We start from the raw sequence: 19,497 nt of genomic DNA, 5'->3' as shown, positions 1-19,497 counted from the left end.
TGTGTTGTAGTGCTGTAGTGTTATGCCATCACAGGTGCTGTATGCTGGCATGTGTCATGAGTACACCTCAAAGTGTTTGTACCTTTGTTGCATGATGTAGATTGGTGGTAGTGTTGCAGAATTACAGGTGTCTCTATGTTTCTGTTCTAGGAGTCTGAGTGGCTACACTGTGGAGACTTGGCAGAAATACAGCAGCTCTGGATGGCATGGCAGCACAGCAGAAATATGACATCAGCAAGGTACGGCTGTATATATATATATATATATATATATATATATATATATATATATATGGTTATTTAGGTGCGTATGTGTGGAACAGTGTGTCAGGGTCAATGGAGGTGGACAGCATAATCCTGCAAGCATACCCCTTGAGAAGGCATGCTATCCTTGATACTTGTCACCTGTGTATTCTGTACCTACAAATGTAGGTGGTGGCGGATAGCATTTATGCCTAGGTAGATGTAGGCTATTTAGGGCCAGCCGCTACTCACAGGGCCTTACAATGTATAACCATTGCACACAGATAAGTGAGAGAGGCACACTGCTGCAAGGGGATATATTTACTTAATACACACACACACAATATTCACAGAGTTGCCCTTACTGAGTGTAAAACCCCCTACTTATCTCGTAGTATACGCTATAGCACTAAGCACTTATCACATGTGCCATGGAGCTTATCTGTTTTGAGAGTATCTGCCATTCCTGTGAAGGTGGATGACATCAGCAGCTGTTGACAAGGGGGACCAATGTTGTGGAGATCACTAGTCACAGGGTCATAAAATAATTGACCATTGCACAGACATAGACCTTATGGGCATGTCTGTACTGTTGTATGGGAAACATCTACACACACACACACACACACACACACACACACACACACACACACACACACACACACACACACACACAGTGACCGATGTGAGATTTGCACATGCCACCAGTTATATCTGCTGTACATGTGGCTACAGCCACAGTACTTGTTGGCTATGGACAGTGGCCTTGTGTTACACAGCCTGTGTGGCCCACAGAATGAACCTGCTTTATGCTGTTATTGTATGTAGTGTCATAGCAGTGGGGTACCTGTTAATACCTCTGCTATGTGTGTACAGGTGCCAGTATCACCATTTCTAGCTAGTTGGAGTTTGCTAGGTGGACAATTGGCTAGTGACAATATGGTCTGACCAAATCCTGCATTGCAGCCATTGCACATTACACCACCTGCTCACCATTGTCTGTCTACATTGTGACATTCCACAGGCACAGGATTCTGTGGTTGGGTGGATTATGTCATAATGCGGCTGTGGTCTATTAGCATCAGACAACAGTTGTTTGTGTGTAGGTGCAGTTAACCCCAGCATTCTGTGTGTAGGAGTGGACGTTCATGCAGCCCCACTTGCATATATGCATGTGTGTATATATATATATATATATATATATATATATATATATATATATATATATATAAAATCTCACAGGAATGTCAACATAGCCGTAGCTATGTGTGTGTGTGCATTACTTAACTGTGTTATATAGACATATGTGGAGGGGTGTACATCACTCTACACCTTTATGTAGCTCTCTCTCTCTCTCTATATATATATATATATGTGTGTGTGTGTGTGTGTGTGTGTGTGTGTGTGTGTGTGTGCCACATACTGATAGATAAGGGTAATCATGTCTGAGTGTGATAGCGAGAGACAGATACGTATAGATAGTTGTCTATATGTACAGAAATATTTTCACATCTCATTTCTTTTTGCAGATGAGGCATCAGACATGGGCTGACATTAGCTAAGTGTAGGACCATGCCCAGTGTGACTGTCAGTATTTACAAGGTGACTCCAGGCCAGGCCTACCTGTACTCCAGTTCAGGATTGTGTATGCTACAGCCATTTGGCTGCTGCAGCTGATTGAACAGTTCAGTACCTCCCTGATATTTTGTCCAAGGGTTTCCCCAGGTGTGTGCTGAACGTAATATATGACTCATACCTATCGATTGTATAGATTGTAATAGACTGTACAGAGTTTTACATCATATATATGGTATGTTTTACATAGCATTGTGATTTTCTGGTACATTAGTGGCAAATCATTATAGACTTGACATTAGGAAATGATGACAGACATTTAATGACTCCATACACACCAGGAAACCCATGCTACTGCATGACCTGTTATTGTCTGCACTTTCTACATTTGTCTGGCCACTAGTTAATCCTTCTCCTTATATTTGGGCCTTTGTCCCAATCCTGTTCATGGCTTTGTCCAGATGTCCTCCTCTTAGTGGTTGTAGGTATGTTGTGACTGCGGTACATGATGTAACACCACACACAGGGTTACAGTCTTCACACCTCTGAAGGTACATGTTTTGTAGGATGTCAACCATTCCGCCCCATATGTGTGCTTGTCTCCTCAGACAGTTGTGTTTTTCTGGTAGTATACTACTAAATGGAGCCCACTGAATTGTTGTAAGTACTGACAAAGTTACGTGATGGCCTTTACATCCTGCTGCTACTCTGACTTGTTATAAACTGCTGTTATACTAGCCACCTTCTAGGTTACTCAAAGCATGCATAATGTCTGTAGGCTTGGTCCTCTGCCCCTCCATTGTCTCTGGCTTTGTTCAGCTTTCTTGTGGTAATAGATTGTGGCATATTGACAGTCTGTGGGATTCCTACTACAGGAGTACCTCACATGCAAATGTTGTAGGTGCAGCCAGCTTTGAACCATGAACACCATCAACCATGTTAATGTACTTAGCCCACTGAGAAACACCAGCTACCAGAAAGTGAGGTTTAATTCCTCACACTATCAACAGCAGACGGACATACACTTTGACCCCTGCATATTGTGGACATAGAACATGTAGCCAGGCTGTTTGGGGCAGCCCTGTGATTGTGTGGTCTGCTGCTATATCCTTGCAAACATACCATTGCTGCAGTTGTATGGAAACATGGCTGTGTTGGGGGTAGGGGACTCTAGCATTAAGAGTCGTGTGTCTGTCCTATGACCCCACTGTTTGGTATTTCCCTTGCATACTGCAGTGGGTTTTGCTGCCTTGTGGCCTACTGCATATTATGGGACAGCCAGTATATTGAACAGAGTACCTGTTGTCCCACATAGCTGTTAGTTCTCTGCAAGTGGCCCAGTAGCCCACTCTATTCCCTTGCATACATGCAACAGGTCCATGCATATGCTACCATAGTCTAGTACCCCATACATTTGTTGAAAAGGATAGTGACTTACCTTGTGAATGCAGCAGTTGAGATAACTGTGTTTCAGGGCTGACTCTGTCTGATGCACACATTGCACAGCCAATACATGGTAAGGTACACATTGTGTGGTGTGTCTGGCATCCTTTTTTACTATGTATGTGAGTTGAAGTAAGGTGTCAGTCCCTAGGACCCTAGGTTGTCAGTGCATGTGCTATGCTTTGCCTCTTTGCCAAGGTCAGGGCATACTGGGCATGTAAATGTCTGTCTACAGGGACAGCCACAAGGGGGTTCCTCCTCCGAGTCCCCCTGTGGGTATGGCTGTGGGGACCTTGGCATTTCTGGGGGGCTGTGTATCCCTTCCATGTGATGATGCTGCAGCAGCTGTTTCCACAGAGTCATATTGTGTAGCATGGCACATACTGTGGACATGTGTGCACATGTGGCTGGAGAGCACTGCAGGGCTCCACCAGAATTATCGAGGTACCAGAACCATGATTTGAGCAGCCCAAACACATGCTCTATGATGTTCATAGTTTGTGCGTGTGCCTCATTTTGGCATTCTTTGGTAGGTGTGTGCATTTCTGATGAGTGTCATCATCCACAGTTCCAGTGCACAGCCAACATCCCCCAGTAGATGAACGTATGGCATGTCCCTGGTAAACATCTGGTACAGATGTGATGCATGCCAAATATGGGAGTCATGATAACTGCCAGAGCTGCCAGCACACACATTCATAATAATGCCCTAGGCATTGCACACAACCTGGCAGTTGATGGAGTGATACATCTTGCGGTTGAAGTAGACTCTATCCTCCTCACCAGGCGGTGCTTTGATGTGTACACGAGTACAGTCTATGGCACCCAGTACCTCAGGGTAGTCTGCTACATGGTAGAAGAGATGCATACTGCTGGACCTCTCCTCAGGGGTGCAGGTTACATAAATGTGCTCATTAGCATGTGTTTGCATGGCAGCCAGGAACTGGTGGAGTACCCTGGATGCAGATGCCTGTGATACCCTCATCATGTCCCCAGTTGGTCTTTGAAAAGTACCTGTAGCTACTATTCTAAGGGCTACACATACCTTTGTTTCTACTGGGATGGGTTCTCCTCTGTTGGGTCTGAGTTGAGGGCAGCAGAGTTCAGTGAGTTCTTGTAGGATATCACTGTCCACCTTGTAGCACTCTAAAATCTCCAGCCAATGCAGCTCCTGGAAGGTTACCCTGGGCCTGAACACTCTTCTCCTTCTCAGTGTAGGCCTGTTGTCAGCAACGGCAGCACATACAGATGTAGCATAGCAGCAGCAGCCCCTAGCATTCTGTCAGTTAAAATTCCCAAGTCTGTACTCCAATGGTGCAGAGTATGGGGAAAAAATCAGATTATAGGATGTATGCATACTTTATAGTGCTCTGCTGCAGATGCAACCTGTGTGATTGGCTAACTATGATGCATTCCGCCTGCCAGGTACATCACTGAGGGTTTTGAATGGCCCAGTGTAAGTGGAACAGGGGTTATCAGTAATTTATACATGATTGGCATTCTCAAGCTATTTTCTTTTTTTTTTTTAAATGCCTTCCCTGATAAGCACTGCGGAGTGGTGTGCAAACCTGCTGCGCTGGTATAAACACTGCTCAGCAGTCTGAACACAGCCCCATGCACAAACACACTCAGCATAGCTCAAACCAGCTGAAACACACTCCCTGCAACTAAACAAAGCTTAGCAGCACTGGACACACCCCCTTGCTTACCATAGCGGCACACCATGCAGACTGTCGCAGCTGGGCTTCAATCTGCTTAAACATATTGTGACACACCCCTTTTTGATGTCAGCTAGCTATGTGGACACTGACATGGTTCTGGGGCTACACAGATTTTTATCTGTGGACACAGTGGCTCATCTTTGCTATTCAGTAACCCCAGCTCATTTCCACACAGACCCATGCACACAACCTGGATACTTCACTATTCCAGGGCCTGCCTCCTTAACAACTACTGAAATCTACCAATGTGCATATTCCATGCAGGACCCTATAATGCATTATTCTCACATATGTCTTATTTTTAGTTTTTAAACTTTTTAATATTTTTTTGCATAATGGCATGTTTGCTTGCTGCTGACTGCCACGCAAATGTAATATGGGTATTTAAAAAAACATTATTGTATATTATTTTGCATTATTTTTGGACAGACATGGCATACATTTGGACATATCTGTGCCTACTATGCAATTTCTGACCTTCTAAATGGGCTTTTATAGCCCCTGTTCAAGTTTTACTTTGTTATACACAGAACTTTTTTTGTGTACACTTCAGACACCAACATGGGGTCTGCAGGACTGCCTATAAGTTCATAGGTGTGTACTAGGCTAATGTCCCTGGAGCCTTTACAAGCCTAGTCCATAGGATTACCCTGGCTTTGTTTCACCTGACCTTAGTTTCCAGTGCCTCTGTCGAGTAGACCCACTGGAGTGATCCCCAGGGTGAATTTTCTATTTCCCATCCACTCATCAAGATTTCTCTTGAAAAGGGCCAGTGAGGTGCTCTGTTTGACATGTATGGTAAGTCTGTTCCATAGCATGGGCAGTCTCTGGGTTATGAACCTGTCCCTCCAGCACATTCTGTTGATTGTGATAATGAGGTTGAAGTCTCTGGAGTGTGTGGTGCAGAGGGATTGGGATTTCTTTAGATGTAGCATTTCTAACAGAGCTGGGTCAGACATGGCTTTGTAAGTCAAGCAGAGATCGTCTCTAAGTAGGTGATATGAGACAGAGAATAGTTGGAGTTTTTTGAGTCTGTCCATACAGGACAAGTATTTAAGGCCTAGGATCCTCTTTGTGAGGTACTTTTGCGGCCTCTCCAGTTGCTGTAGGTGTCTAGAGGGGTACATGCCAAATGGGGCATTGTACTCGATGACTGGCCTAGTGAGTGAAGAGTAGAGGGAGACAATGACCTCTTTCTTCCTGGATGCAAACCCCTTAGTAATGAGATGTGCCACATAGAAGGTCTTTCTGACCAAAGTGGCAGTGTGGTGATCAAAAGAGAGGTTGCTGTCAACCTGTGCTCCCAAATCTCTTATAACCTCTTCTGTATTCAGTGGACTACCATCGATGTGGTAGTTCATGGGTAGTGTTTTTTTCCCAAAGGGGATGACAACACATTTTTTGGTATTGAGCTTAAAGCTATGGTTCTGAGACCAGTTGTTTTTCTACGTGAGGCCTTTCTGAAGGATTTCAGCATCACTTGGGGAGTTAATAATGGTTCCCAACTTGCAATCGTTTGCAAACTTTATCAGCCAGAGTCCCTTCATGTTGGCCTGAACTTCAGAGAAGTAGATACTGAACAGTAGAGGACCCAGGACCAATCCCTGTGAGACTCCACTCACGACTGGTCGGCAGTCTGACTTGGAGTCAGCTACTTTCACACTGTGGGTTCTATCTGTGAGCAAGTTTGCAACCCACCTAGTGATATAGGGGTTGATGCCTAGCTTAGTGAGTTTTTTCTATGATTCCTGAGTGGGGAATGGTATCAAAGGCCTTGGCCAGATCAAAGTAGGCTGTATGAACTACGTTGCCTTCATCCACAGCTCTGGTGACTGACTCAAAGAAGTCAACCAAGTTGTGCAGGCATGATCTACCCTTCACAAAACCAAACTGTGTAGGATCCAGAGTTTGGAGATTCCCTATATCCTTGTTTATTAGGCCCATGATGATGCATTCCATAGCTTTGCATATCAGACTTGTCAGGTTAATGGGGCAATAGTTCCCAGGGTCTGTAGTCACTCCTCCTTTGTGGACAGGGATGACTATAGCAGTGCACCATTCAGTAGGGACAAAGCCTGAAGTGAGGCTGTGGTTGAACAGGGCACACAGGTGAGGTGCCAGTTCGCTCTGTAGTTCATGTAGAACACAGCCAGGGATATTGTCAGGTCCCATAGAAGCTGTATTCTTGGCCTTGGACAGTGCTGTTTTAATCTGTGCAGCAGTAATACTGGATGCCTAGCAATCTACTGGTATTGTGATTGGTCCTTTGGGCGAGGGGTAAAGTTGGCACTGAATCTGTCGGCCAGTATATTGGCAATATCTATTGGCTCGGTATAGGAGGTACCATTGTGCAGTACCTCAGAGCAAATCTATCTGCTTGCTGTATCACTCCACCACCCTCATTTGCATGCAATTCACCTGCTTATGAGATGATTTGCATGCCACAGACACTTCATTGTCCGCATGCTCGTGCATGCCCATCTGCTCTGTTTACTGAATCACATGACTGTTTACTTCCATGTAAGCTCCGTGCCACTCTACCTACAGAGAAAACACTCAATGTAGGCTTTATTGAATTCCCCCAATGTCTTTTACCTTGGTATTTTTGGAGAATCTATTGCTTTGTTGAAATTTCTGAAGTACACACTGGTACTCTGTAGTCTGTCTAGCAGCCACAATTTCTGTATGTAAGGAAGATGTGGTGTTTCATCTGCTGTGGCTGTCTTCTGTATGCAGTTCATGTCTGAAATATTAGTGGTGTCCTACCAAAAGGTCTGCTCTGTAAAGGGTAACTGTAGTGTTATTGGTGGTGGTCTTATTCTCTACGGAGGTCATTGTCTCCCATCTGGAAAAACATTGGTGTGCTGCTGAAAATCTGTTATGATACTTCTGCTGTAGTTACTGACAGACTGGAAAAACTGTCACTGTAAACTGTTAACGAAAAAAAAATATGCTGCAATAATGAAACCTTGAAGTTAATCTGGCTGCTGCACTTGAAAGGGTTACTCACTACAGCTGTCTCTGATCACGGATTTTCAGAGAAGCTATTCAGTTCTGAGAATTATTTTTTTCTTCCCAAGCAGGGCTTTTCAGTCACCATTGTAAGAAATCAAAGTTCTGTTGTCATGGATAATAATTTATTGTAGTGAGTAACACACAATATAATATCAGCAGATATAAGTGCCACAGCCAGATGTTGAAATGGTATATAGCAGCATGATATATCCAATAACTGAAAGGACAAAGGTAGTTTAATAATAATATCTGATCAAGTCTTGTACCAGACTTCAACTAACTTCTTTCTCCTAAATATATGTATTATATTACTTCAGTCCAGTAACTTTCCTCTGGAAGCCATATCCGTCCCCTCAAACTTGATTGTCTTGCAGGTGCCTGACAGTGCCTGTCTATTTTTTTATCTAGCATTCCATTGTGCGTATCTTTCCTTTGAGAAAGGACATTCTGTAGCTTTCCATTGGGAACTGTTATTTCTGCATATTTCATGCTTAGCCAGCAAGGTTATCTTTTCCCTTTTACTGAACTATCTTTCCTTGAAACTGTATGCCTAAATGAAAACACAAATCTGACTCTATATTTTTCAGGTCTGTTCTTTATTCTGCCAGCTGCTTAACAACTACTTTTTAAGTGAAAAACCTCAATCTAACACTGCATGCATTCTAGTACATGGCTCTATATGCCACAGCATGTTAGCTTGATTGCTTGCAAATCTAGTTCACGGGTGACTACTTGGTGACTCCAGAAGGCATTTTTAATTCTACACATGATTACCAGGTGAGAATCAAACCCTGCACCTTGTATCTGTGAGATAAACACCTTAACTATTATGTTAATCCTTAAACCCTTACAGTTACATTTAGTTTACATTTTTTTAGTATTCCTGTTTGCTGCTTCCAGTACTGAAGCAATATTTAAGGTGTTTTCAAATGCAAGGCTATTTCCTGAAACCTTCTTTTGTATGCATTTGTCAAGTATTCCACACACATTTTTTTTTAATATCTGTTGTACTGCTACAGTACATCTCCATAATTAATACTTAATTTTACCAACTCAATCATATACTCAGTCAATGGTTTAGTAAGATATTCTGTATGAAACTCAAAGCATTTATTTATTTTTTCCTATGTTTGGGATTAAAACTTTTTTGTAATGTACCAATTCTGAACACATATTTTTACTGGGTTTTCAAGGACTCATGAAATTTCACTAACCTGCAAACATCTGGTCCACACATGCATATACAAATACATAAAACACAGACTTTTTTCAGCTTTTTCCTACTCCCATCTGTGGCAAAATGATTCCACAATTTTACAATATTCCACCAGATTATATTTCCACTTTAAGAGCATAATATCTAGATGCAATTTCGATCTTCCTCTAAATTACTTGCAAATTTTGCAACAGTAGTAATCTAAAAGCTCTTGTTACCAACAAAAGCAGGTGTTATGGTATACCTTAACAAAAAAAAAAAACTGCCAGCTTAAATGGTTAAATAGCATTACTAAAGAAAACAATTTTACAACTACATACGTCTCGACCTCTAAGCATAACCTCTCGACCTCTAAGCACAAGAAATCTAGACAAATTAAAAAGTAATGGGGGACAAGGCCCAAAATCACAGACAGATTTGAAATATTGTTCTTATAACTTGGAAACTTACTAGAATACCATGTTTGCATTAGCATGTATTTTCTTGAAAGGTATGATGTCTGAACAAAAGGATACACAACATACAGCAATAATACAGCTGACTTAATTTCTTTCCCCCATCCCAATGTCCCTCTCCTCACCCTCTGATCCTTCAACAATAATGAAGAAAGTGAGCAGGAATGGCTCTTTTCTCCTTTCTTCTACTACTGTTTGTTATAAACTTCTTAAATCAAAAACTAAGGTACAACTTCTGAAGCAATAGCCTTAAATGAGATCCTCCACTCAAAAAATGTAAACTGAATTTATGTAGCTGCATATAAACAACTCAATATTGCATGTTTTGATTTAGTATTTCTTCAGGCTGAGAATTGTGCGTTTCTTTCTATGTTATCAACTCAGGGGTCCAGTATTTTTGACTCCTACTTTCAGCCCGTTCAGTGCAACTGCCATTCCTCTCAATTCTTGGTAAAAGAAATCTGGACAAAGCCAAAATTAACAGGGGACAAAGGCCCAAAAATAAGGATGAACTAAGTATTGCTCTTATAAACTTGCCAGAATAACAGGCTTTACTTAGCATGCATTTCCTGGAGGATATACAGTCTGAAACTGAAATATCTGTCTTTATTCAGTAACATCCATCCCTAAAGATGTGTCAAAAAAACATAAATGTTATACAAGGAACAGATAAATATGAGGCAAAAATGTGGACAGTTGAGAGGTATGACAACTGCATATTTTGGGTACTTAATGAGGATAACCTTAACTCAAACACACTTAAAGAAAACATGCAGCTTAAATGCAGAAACACATATTTATAACTTAGAAGCACTTGCTCATTCTTAAAACATTAAGAGATCAAATGCAGTGATATTAAGTGTGACAACAGGGAAATACTGCCAGTCCAGATATCTGGAATTTTGTAAATAATTATATGTCACTTGAAAATATTAATATGATTTATACAGAAATCTGACAAAAGGAAATACTGTCAGCCTGGCTATCTAGAACTTTGTAAATAATCATATGTCATTTGTGAATACTAATATGATTCATGTGCTTGTCTTGCAAATGTAAGAAAACTATATGTTATGTGTATATTAAACTACTGGTGCAGAAGTGTTTGTTGAACAGGATTTGTACAGTACTAAGCTTCAGGGATGTGGCATTGGGGAAGAAGGGAGACTTATACCTGGCAAGCAGGGCATCACTGCATATGAAATGGACACCCAGTGCTGCTCATGGGCCTAAGGGAACCCATGGTGGGCAGCCCAGACTGCCCCAACAGAGTCCACCAGTAGCAGGGGAAGCCACTAGTCCAGGCACACATCCAAGACCAATGGTTAAATGTTTTAAATGCAACTACTGGGGCCATGTAGCATACATATGTCCATGGAGGCAAGACGGGGAACAAAAGTTGGGACAGCAAGTACGTGGGAATGACAAAATGCCAACAGTAGGTTGTCTCGAGACAACAAAGGTACCAAACTACCACAAGAGGTCATATTCTATCATAGTGAATGGGAAAGAGGCCATGGCTAAGACAGACACAGCCTCTGATCTAACCACTGTGAAGCCTGCAATGGTTACAGAGGAGCACTACTTGCTTAGGCAGTCTACTCCAGTCAGAGCATTAGGAGGGACCCCATTCCAAATACCTTTGGCTAGGGTTCACCTTGACTGAGAGGGTGGAAAAGGAAGCCAGCAAGTAGTTGTGTTTGAGGATATCCCTGCACATGTCCTGATAGGGAATGATTTTCATAATGCAGTACCATGTGTGCATGCAGTTACATGCAGTCAGGCTTGGAGACAAGCATGTGGGTCTGGTAGCCCAGGGGAGACACAGACAAACTGCACACTTGCAGACAGGACTGGTGAGGTAGTTACTTCAGGGAGGGAGCTACCCTGTAGCAATGAGACTGAAGGTGAGCTGCAGCTGCTCGTGGGTGCTGATGTTCCCTTGGACAGAGTGACTGCAAGGGCAGAGGTGAGTAGTAGTAGTACTCAGGCTGACAGTAAGGCATCACTATCAGGGGATTCCAGACATCCTGTGGAAGGGGAGCTGGGAAGGTTTGCAAAGAGAGAGTTGAGACAGGCTCAGCTCTCAGACCCTACATTATAAGGCCTGAGGGAAGTAGCTAGTGAGGCATCTGATTCTCAAGGGAAGGGAAAATCTGTACACTGGGACAAAGGGTTACTGTACAGAGAGTGGACCCCTGAGGGAGGGCTAGAGGGTGAGAGAATACAGCAGTTAGTAGTGCCCAGAGCTTACCATCTGGCACTTTTAACCATAGCCCATGATATTCCCTTTGCAGGTCATATGGGCATAAAACATACAAAGAGACATATTATGCAGAACTTCTATTGGCCTGGGGTTTCCAGAGATGTAACAGGGTATTGCAGGACCTGTGAGAAGTGCCAAAAGCTAAGCAAGGCAGGAGACAAGGTGAAAGCTGCTTTTATGCCTTTTGCTGTAATTGAGGAGCCATTTCAGAGGGTAACTATGGATATTCTGGGGCCTCTGATTACCCCAAGTTCCACAGGGAAAAAGTATATCCTAGTGGTAGTAGATTATGCTACCAGATACCCTGGGCAGTGGCTCTGTCCTCCACTGAGACAGAAAAGGTGGCAAATGCTTTGTTAGATATTTTCAGCAGGGTAGGTGTCATAAAAGAAATACTGAATGACAGAGGTACCAATTTCATGTCAGGCCTGCTGGCTTGTCTGTGGAAGTAGTGTGAGGTGAAGCACCTAAAGACCACCCCCTACCATCCGCAGATGTATGTTCTTGTTGAGAGGTTAAACTCTACACTCAAGTCCATGCTACAGACATTTGCAGACCAGTTTAAGAGGGAATGGGACAAATATTTGCCCATTTGTTGTTTGCTTACAGAGAGGGTCCCTAGGAATCCACAGGTTTTTCACCCTTTGAGTTGCTGTATGGGCAGAGGGTGAGGGGACCTCTAGATTTAATTTGAGATGAGTGGGTGGGTGAGTGTGAATCCCACAAGGAATCTGTTGTGGCATATGTCCTAAACCTCAGGACAAGGCTCAGGGAACTCATGGGCTTGGCCCAGGAGAACCTGTCAGTAGCCCAACAGCAGAAAAAGGTCGGGTTTGACAGGAATGCTTGAGCTGCAGAGTATGCTGTATGGCAGCAAGTAATGATTCTCATTCCTGTCAGACATAAGCTGAAGGCAGCTTGGGAGGGATCCTACAAGGTAATAAGGAAGGTCAGTGATGTTAACTACATGGTAGAACTGGTAGGCAGGAGGCAGAAGCACAGACTGTACCATATTAACATGATGAAACCTTACCATGACAGGGAGGCCCTTGTGTTAAGTACTGGCAATAGGAGGCAGGAGGAGTCTGAGGGGGATCTATGGCTACAGGGAACCAACCAGCCAAATCCCAACTACTATGCTGGAGCCTAGGGTTGCACTGTACTGGGGTCAGCAATGCCGAGTCAGCTGGAATCTCAAGACAGGGATTGGAGCAACATATCCCCAGACAGTCAACCCTCTCAAGCAACGTTTCTCAAGGGACACTTGAAAAACTAGCTTGAGTTTTTGGGGAAGGGAGAAATGTGACACCAGGGAAATACTGACAGTCCAGCTATCTGGAATTTTGTGAATAATTATATGTCACTTGAAAATATTAATATGATTTATATAGAAATGTGACAAAAGGAAATACTGTCAGCCTGGCTATCTGGAATTTTGTAAATAATCATATGTAATTTGTGAATATTAATATGACTCATATGCTTGTCTTGCAAATGTAAGAAAACTACATGTTATGTGTATATTAAACTACTTGTGCAGAAGTGTCTGTTGAACAAGATTTGCACAGTACTGAGCTTCACTGATGTGTCCACAGTGTACCCTACTGGACAAGAACAGAAATGTATATAAACTATATACCTGTGCAAATGTATGTTTTAATAGTAGAAGCTGGAACATACAGAGTTAACTTCCAAAACTTCAAGAAAATAAGTTGAAATTAAAAGTGTTTTATGATGTGCTATAAAAGTTAGTTAATGTAGCAAGGAGACAGTATGTCTAGAGCTAGAAGTTTTTTATTGTCTTGGAGAAAATTAATTGCTATGTTTAAAATGTAAAGTGTTTTTATTGCTCCGTGATTTCCTAGCAGCTGCACATCTGAGATATGTATTTCTAACGCAGAGATGCTAGTTTCTGTTAGCCTGAGAACTGAAGGCAGCTGACAAAGAGTGATGTCATCCAGGCTGAAACAGCAGTAATACTTGATATTAATTTAAGAACTCTCTCAGAGAGAAAGACTGTGCATTTTGTATCTTGTCTTGGACCTAGAAACACTCATTTACCACTTCTGCATCTGTCTTGCTCAGTAAATAAGATTTAGGCATAATATCTATTTTAGAGATAGTTAGGAATATAGTAAATATCAGTTTAGATGTTTTTTGTATTCATGTGAGACTGTCCAGCAATGTTGTTTTAAAATATTTCCTGTGATTCTGAACACTGTAGCCACTGTTGATTTATTGAGTATTGTCTTATACTTTTATTATTTACTATTAAATATATTTAAACCTATCTTTGTGGCTGATATTTGTGAGACATATTTAAGCTCTTACAGTACTTGCATATGTATTTGGTGACACTGTACAGGCCACCCCTAAATAGCCTTGCTCTTGGTCAGCCTACCATTTGGATAATAGTAACATTACACAGCAGGATTGGTCACCCTTTGTTAAGGGCCTAAAGTAGCTGATAAAGAGGGGTTGGTGGCAGTGATAACTACCTTATAGTCTGGGCAGAAGGGGGCATAGCTAGTAAACCTGTGCCAGTCTTCCCCAGGAGTGTCTGTGTGTTTGTATATCAATCAAATCTCAACATGTGTGTGTGTGTGTGTGTGTGTGTGTCAGCTATTTGGGCAGGGACACAAAGCACTGGTTGGACAAAGAGGGTGCTTGAGGTCTTGGCTTGACCCCTTAGCAGAGATATTAACCCTATAGCTGTGCTAGTGGGGAGTCTTATTGGGGATCTGGAGAAAGAGGGAGAAACCAGCCTCCAGACTGACTGTGATCTCTGTGTGCTCTTAAGGGAAATTGTACTTTACTGTGTGTGTACTTGTCATCCTCCCAGTGTGTACATCCCTCACTGTTGCCAGTGGTGAGGATTGAGGCCCCTGGATTACATGTTACCACCTGCTGTAAAGGAAATTTGTACAGGGGAGCAGCAGAATGTGTGGGGTCACATGTTATGTGATGTCACTCAGCTCCTTGATCATATGGGAACTAGTAATATGTATCCTAGCAGTCTTATTTTATGAGGTGATCTTACAGTTACCTTTTCGGGTGAGAGCAAGGTAACTTGCTTACTTTGATTTATTACTGAATACAGCTATTCTTTCATCTGGGGTAGTACTGGTGAGACAGATACATGTTTACTTTTCTGTGTATTTTTAAGTAGGTGGGTGTGTTCTGTTGTGTTTGATTTTTGGGGTAAGGGGTGGTACTTGTCTAGTAAATGTTAACTGCTAGGCTATGCTTTAATTGCTTAACTTTTTTCAATAGCTTTGTATTTATTTTCTGTAAGTACTTCTGTAGGAGTAGTACTATATTACCTATTCTACTCACAAAGAACTAACAGAGCAAAATTCTAGCATTCCAACTAAGACAGAAGGGGGAGCATGCATTCATTTCTATATAAAAGCATGGAAAGGAGGAAAAATAGAGGGTGATGATCACATGGAGAACCATAAGTGATCTATGGTATGATTGGAGAGCATGTAATCACTTTAGTTATACAAAGTGTGTCTTGATACAGTGGTAGTGGTTTTAACTCTGAACACCTTTGTTGTGACTGAAATATGGGCACGAGACATGACAAGTATAATTCTACTAAACAGATCATGGTGTCTTTTATGCAGACAGGTGGACTGTACTGTGTAGGTAGTGTAAATAATGTGTTTGTTACCTTGTTTAGGATTTTGCCAGATGCTTCTATTGAATACTTACAGATTCTAGATGGAATCTTAAAAAGTGACAGCCAGAAAAGAAGAAAAGTACAGTTGTGTACTCTTACCATAAATGTAGATGTTCGAGTGTGTTCACTGTTGCAGTCATCACTGTAGGGTTTTTCCTGCCAGCAGCAGCCCCCGATCGGCCAGAATCCCAAAGTCTGGATCGGATGCCAGCTGAGGTCGCATTTATCCCGACGTCAATGCGCCGGAAGGTATAAAGACCACAGCTGATGCCATTTCCCCAGTTTTTCTTGCCCCAGATGTCAGGTGCCCAGAAAGAAAAGGCTAAAAAAGAAACCATGCCCAAAACCTCAGCAGCCAAAGTACCTCATAACAGACAATACTCAAGGAAAAAACAAAAGAGGGAATAGGAGGGAGGGTAACCCGGACTGCAACAGTGAACACACTCGAACATCTACATTTATGGTAAGAGTACACAACTGTACTATGTCCTTAGTGGTTCACTGTTGCAGTCATTACTGTAGGGTTGAGTCCCAAAGCTAAGAAAGGGTGGCTGGAGGAGAAACAGAGGGAGCGGTCACAAAATCTTGCAAAACCGCAGAAGCAAAACCTGCCCTGGATTTAGAATAGAGAGGGAGGTTGTAATGCTTAGAAAAAGTATGTACAGAACTCCAAGCAGCAGCTTCCAAAATATCCTTGGTAGGAACCCCACAAAGAAAAGCTGCTGAAGTAGCAGTAGCCCAGGTAGAATGAGTCCTAACATTAACAGGAACCGGATTGCCATGATAAGAGTAACAGAACTTGATGCAATGAGCAATCCACTTGGAAATAGTTTGCTTAGTGATTGCTTTCCCTTGAACAGTAGGAGCATAAGCGACAAACAACTGATCAGATTTCCGGAATATCTTGGTCCTGTCCAGGTATAGACGAAGCTGTCTGTGCACATCTAGAGAGTGCAAAAGACTTTCTTCCTCACTTTGAGGATTAGGATAAAAGGTAGACAAATGAATAGACTGATTCAAGGCCATTGCCGAAACCACCTTGGGCATAAATGTGGGATTAGTCCGTAGAGATACCCTGTCCTGATGAAAAATAAGGAAGGGTTCCACAGCCATGAGTGCTTGCAATTCTGAAATTCTTCTAGCAGAGGTAATAGCTAAAAAAAAAGCAGTTTTCCAAGACAAAAATTTTAAATCCGTGGAAGCTGCAGGTTCAAAAGGAGACAAAGTTAATTTCTCCAAAACATAGTTAAGATCCCAAGTGGGAACAAGAGCCTTATAGGGGGCCGAATATTCTTAGCCCCTCTAAGAAATTGTTTAAGTAATGGATGAGAAAAAAATAGAGGATCCGTATCGTAATGTGCAGAAATAGCAGAAGCATGAAGCTTAACAGACGAAAAAGATAGGCCTGTATGTAATAACTCTGTCAGATACTGTAAAATCAGAGGAATGTTCGGAACAGAAGAATCACCACCCTGGACTTGATTCCAGGAGCAAAATCTTTTCCATTTTCCCACATAAGATTTTCTAGTGCTGGGCCGTCTAGCTTCAAGGATTACATCCAATACCTGTTTGGAAAGGGCAGAGGTGTTTACAGACCCTGGATCCACCAGGCAGCTAGATGCAGAGTCTTGACATGACTGTAAAGTATCCAGCCGTCCCGTTGAGACAGTAGATGAGGGATTTGAGGCAGAATCCAGGGAGGCTCCTGAACCAAGTTTATGAGAGTGGAATACCAGAATTGCCGAGGCCAATTGGGAGCCAGTAGAATCATGTGCGATCTGTCCTGTTTTATCTTCAGAAGTACCCGAGGTAGAAGAGGAAATGGAGGAAAAGCATATACAGAGAGGTGTTTTTAACTGAATGAGAGGGCATCCATTTTCCATGCTAGTTTGTGGTAGGTCCTTGTGCAGAATGTTGGAAGTTGATGATTCTGAGGGGATGCAAAGAGATCTATGTCCGGACATCCCCAAGCCTTTATAATCATCCTGAATATCCGAACATCCAACATCCATTCATGTGGATCTGAAATGCATCTGCTCAATGCATCTGCCAGAGTGTTGTCTTTCCCTGGCAGGAATTGCACCTGTAAGTCGACACTGCAGGTCAGAGCAGTGTATCAGAGATTCATGGCTAATCTGCACAGGGGGTAGGAGTGAAAGCCCCCCTGCTTGCTGATGTACCACATCACTGTAGTGTTGTCTGTCCGTATCAACAATTGTCCTGGTAGAAGGTCCCTGAAGGCTATCAGGGCATTCTGTACAGCTAGCATCTCCTTCAAATTTATGTGTAGGTGTGTTTGTTCCTTCGTCCAAACACCCTGAAGACATTTCCTGTGCATGTGGGCTCCCCATGCATAATCTGAAGCATCCGTTGTCAGAACTTGGTTGGTCGGCGGAGGACAAAAAGGCTTCCCCTTGTTCTGTAGACAGGCTTCGGCCCACCAAAGAAACTCTTGCTGGAGACAAGGCAAAATCGTGACCACTGTTTCCAAACTGTGGTAATGCTGAGACCAGACACTCTTGAGGTACCACTGCAGTTTCCTCATATGCAGCCTTGCATATGGTATTAGCAGAATGCAGGAGGCCATGTAACCCAAAGCCTGCAGAATTTTTCTTGCAGTCAGCTGTTTCATTGAAGCCAGGTGTCGGAAAAAAGAAGCCAGTTGCACTTTTCTGTCTGGTGTCAAGGAAGCCATTTGGGTTGAAGTACTCAGAAGAGCACCCAGGAAATTAATCTGTTGTGTGGGTACCAGGTTTGATTTCTTTAGATTCACTGTAAAACCAAGGCACTGAAGAAGACGCTGCACAAAGGCTAGATGCCAAAGTAGAGTGTCTTTGTCATCCACTTAAAGAAGACAGTCGTCCAGATAAGGGTAAATTTGAATCCCCTTCTGTCTGCAAAACGCCATTACTGGTGCCAGGCACTTCGTAAAGACCCTGGGTGCAGTAGATAAGCCAAAGGGCAGCACAGAGAATTGGTAATGTTTCGAGCCCAATTTGAAATGCAGATACCTTCTCCACTCTTGCCTTATAGGAATATGCAGGTAAGCTTTTTTTAAGTCCAAAGTCACCATCCAAGCGTTCTTGCCCAACATAGGCAGCAGCTTCTGCAGAGTGAGCATCTTGAATTTTGGTATATCTAGGAAGGTGTTTAGTACAGAGAGGTCCAGGATTGGTCTCCACGAATTTTCCTTCCTGGGAACCAGGAAAAGTCTGGAATAAAAACCTTGCCCTATTTCTAAATTTGGCATGAATTCTATGGCCCTCATAGCCAGGAGGGACTGAACCTGCCGTTGTGCCTCTGCCCACTGATGATTTGGCAGGTCTGGCCAACCGCTCAGTTTTGGCAAAGTGTGGAAATGAAATCTGTAACCTCTTGAGACTATGTCCAGAACCCATTTGTCCCGGGTTATGTGGTTCCAATTTTGATAAAAAAGAGAAATCCTTCCCCCCAAAGGAGCTTTCAGGAGAGGAGCCCCTGGAACCAGAAAGGGAGAGTCATAAAGACTGTTTTCGGTAGGGTTGAGACTTATCTCCACCTCCCTTGGGAGAGGGGGCACTCCACTGCCTATTCCTAAAATGGGACTGTGACTGTCCCCTACCTCTGGAATGCTTGAATCTGCCTCTCTGAGACCTGTCCGAGCCTGGAAAGGACCAAGGTTTAGTTGGCCAGTGTCTGCTAAATCTAGTAGGTTGCACCTGTAGAAAATCATTAACCATCTGCATAGATTTGGCTTTGTCTTCCATTTTCTTCAATACCTCTTCAGCTTTGGACCCAAACAGAACATCGTGCTGCAGAGGGGCATCCAAAAGTTTGGCTTTAATCTGATCCGGAAAGCTTTGATCCCTTAACCAAGCATGTCTTCTAATAACAGCGCCA

Source organism: Protopterus annectens, chromosome 1.part1 (assembly GCF_019279795.1).
Source record: "Protopterus annectens isolate FY-2018-M chromosome 1.part1, PAN1.0, whole genome shotgun sequence".
Taxonomy (NCBI): Eukaryota; Metazoa; Chordata; order Ceratodontiformes; family Protopteridae; genus Protopterus; species Protopterus annectens.
The sequence above is the reverse complement of the archived record's forward strand: the minus strand, read 5'-3'. Positions refer to the sequence as shown.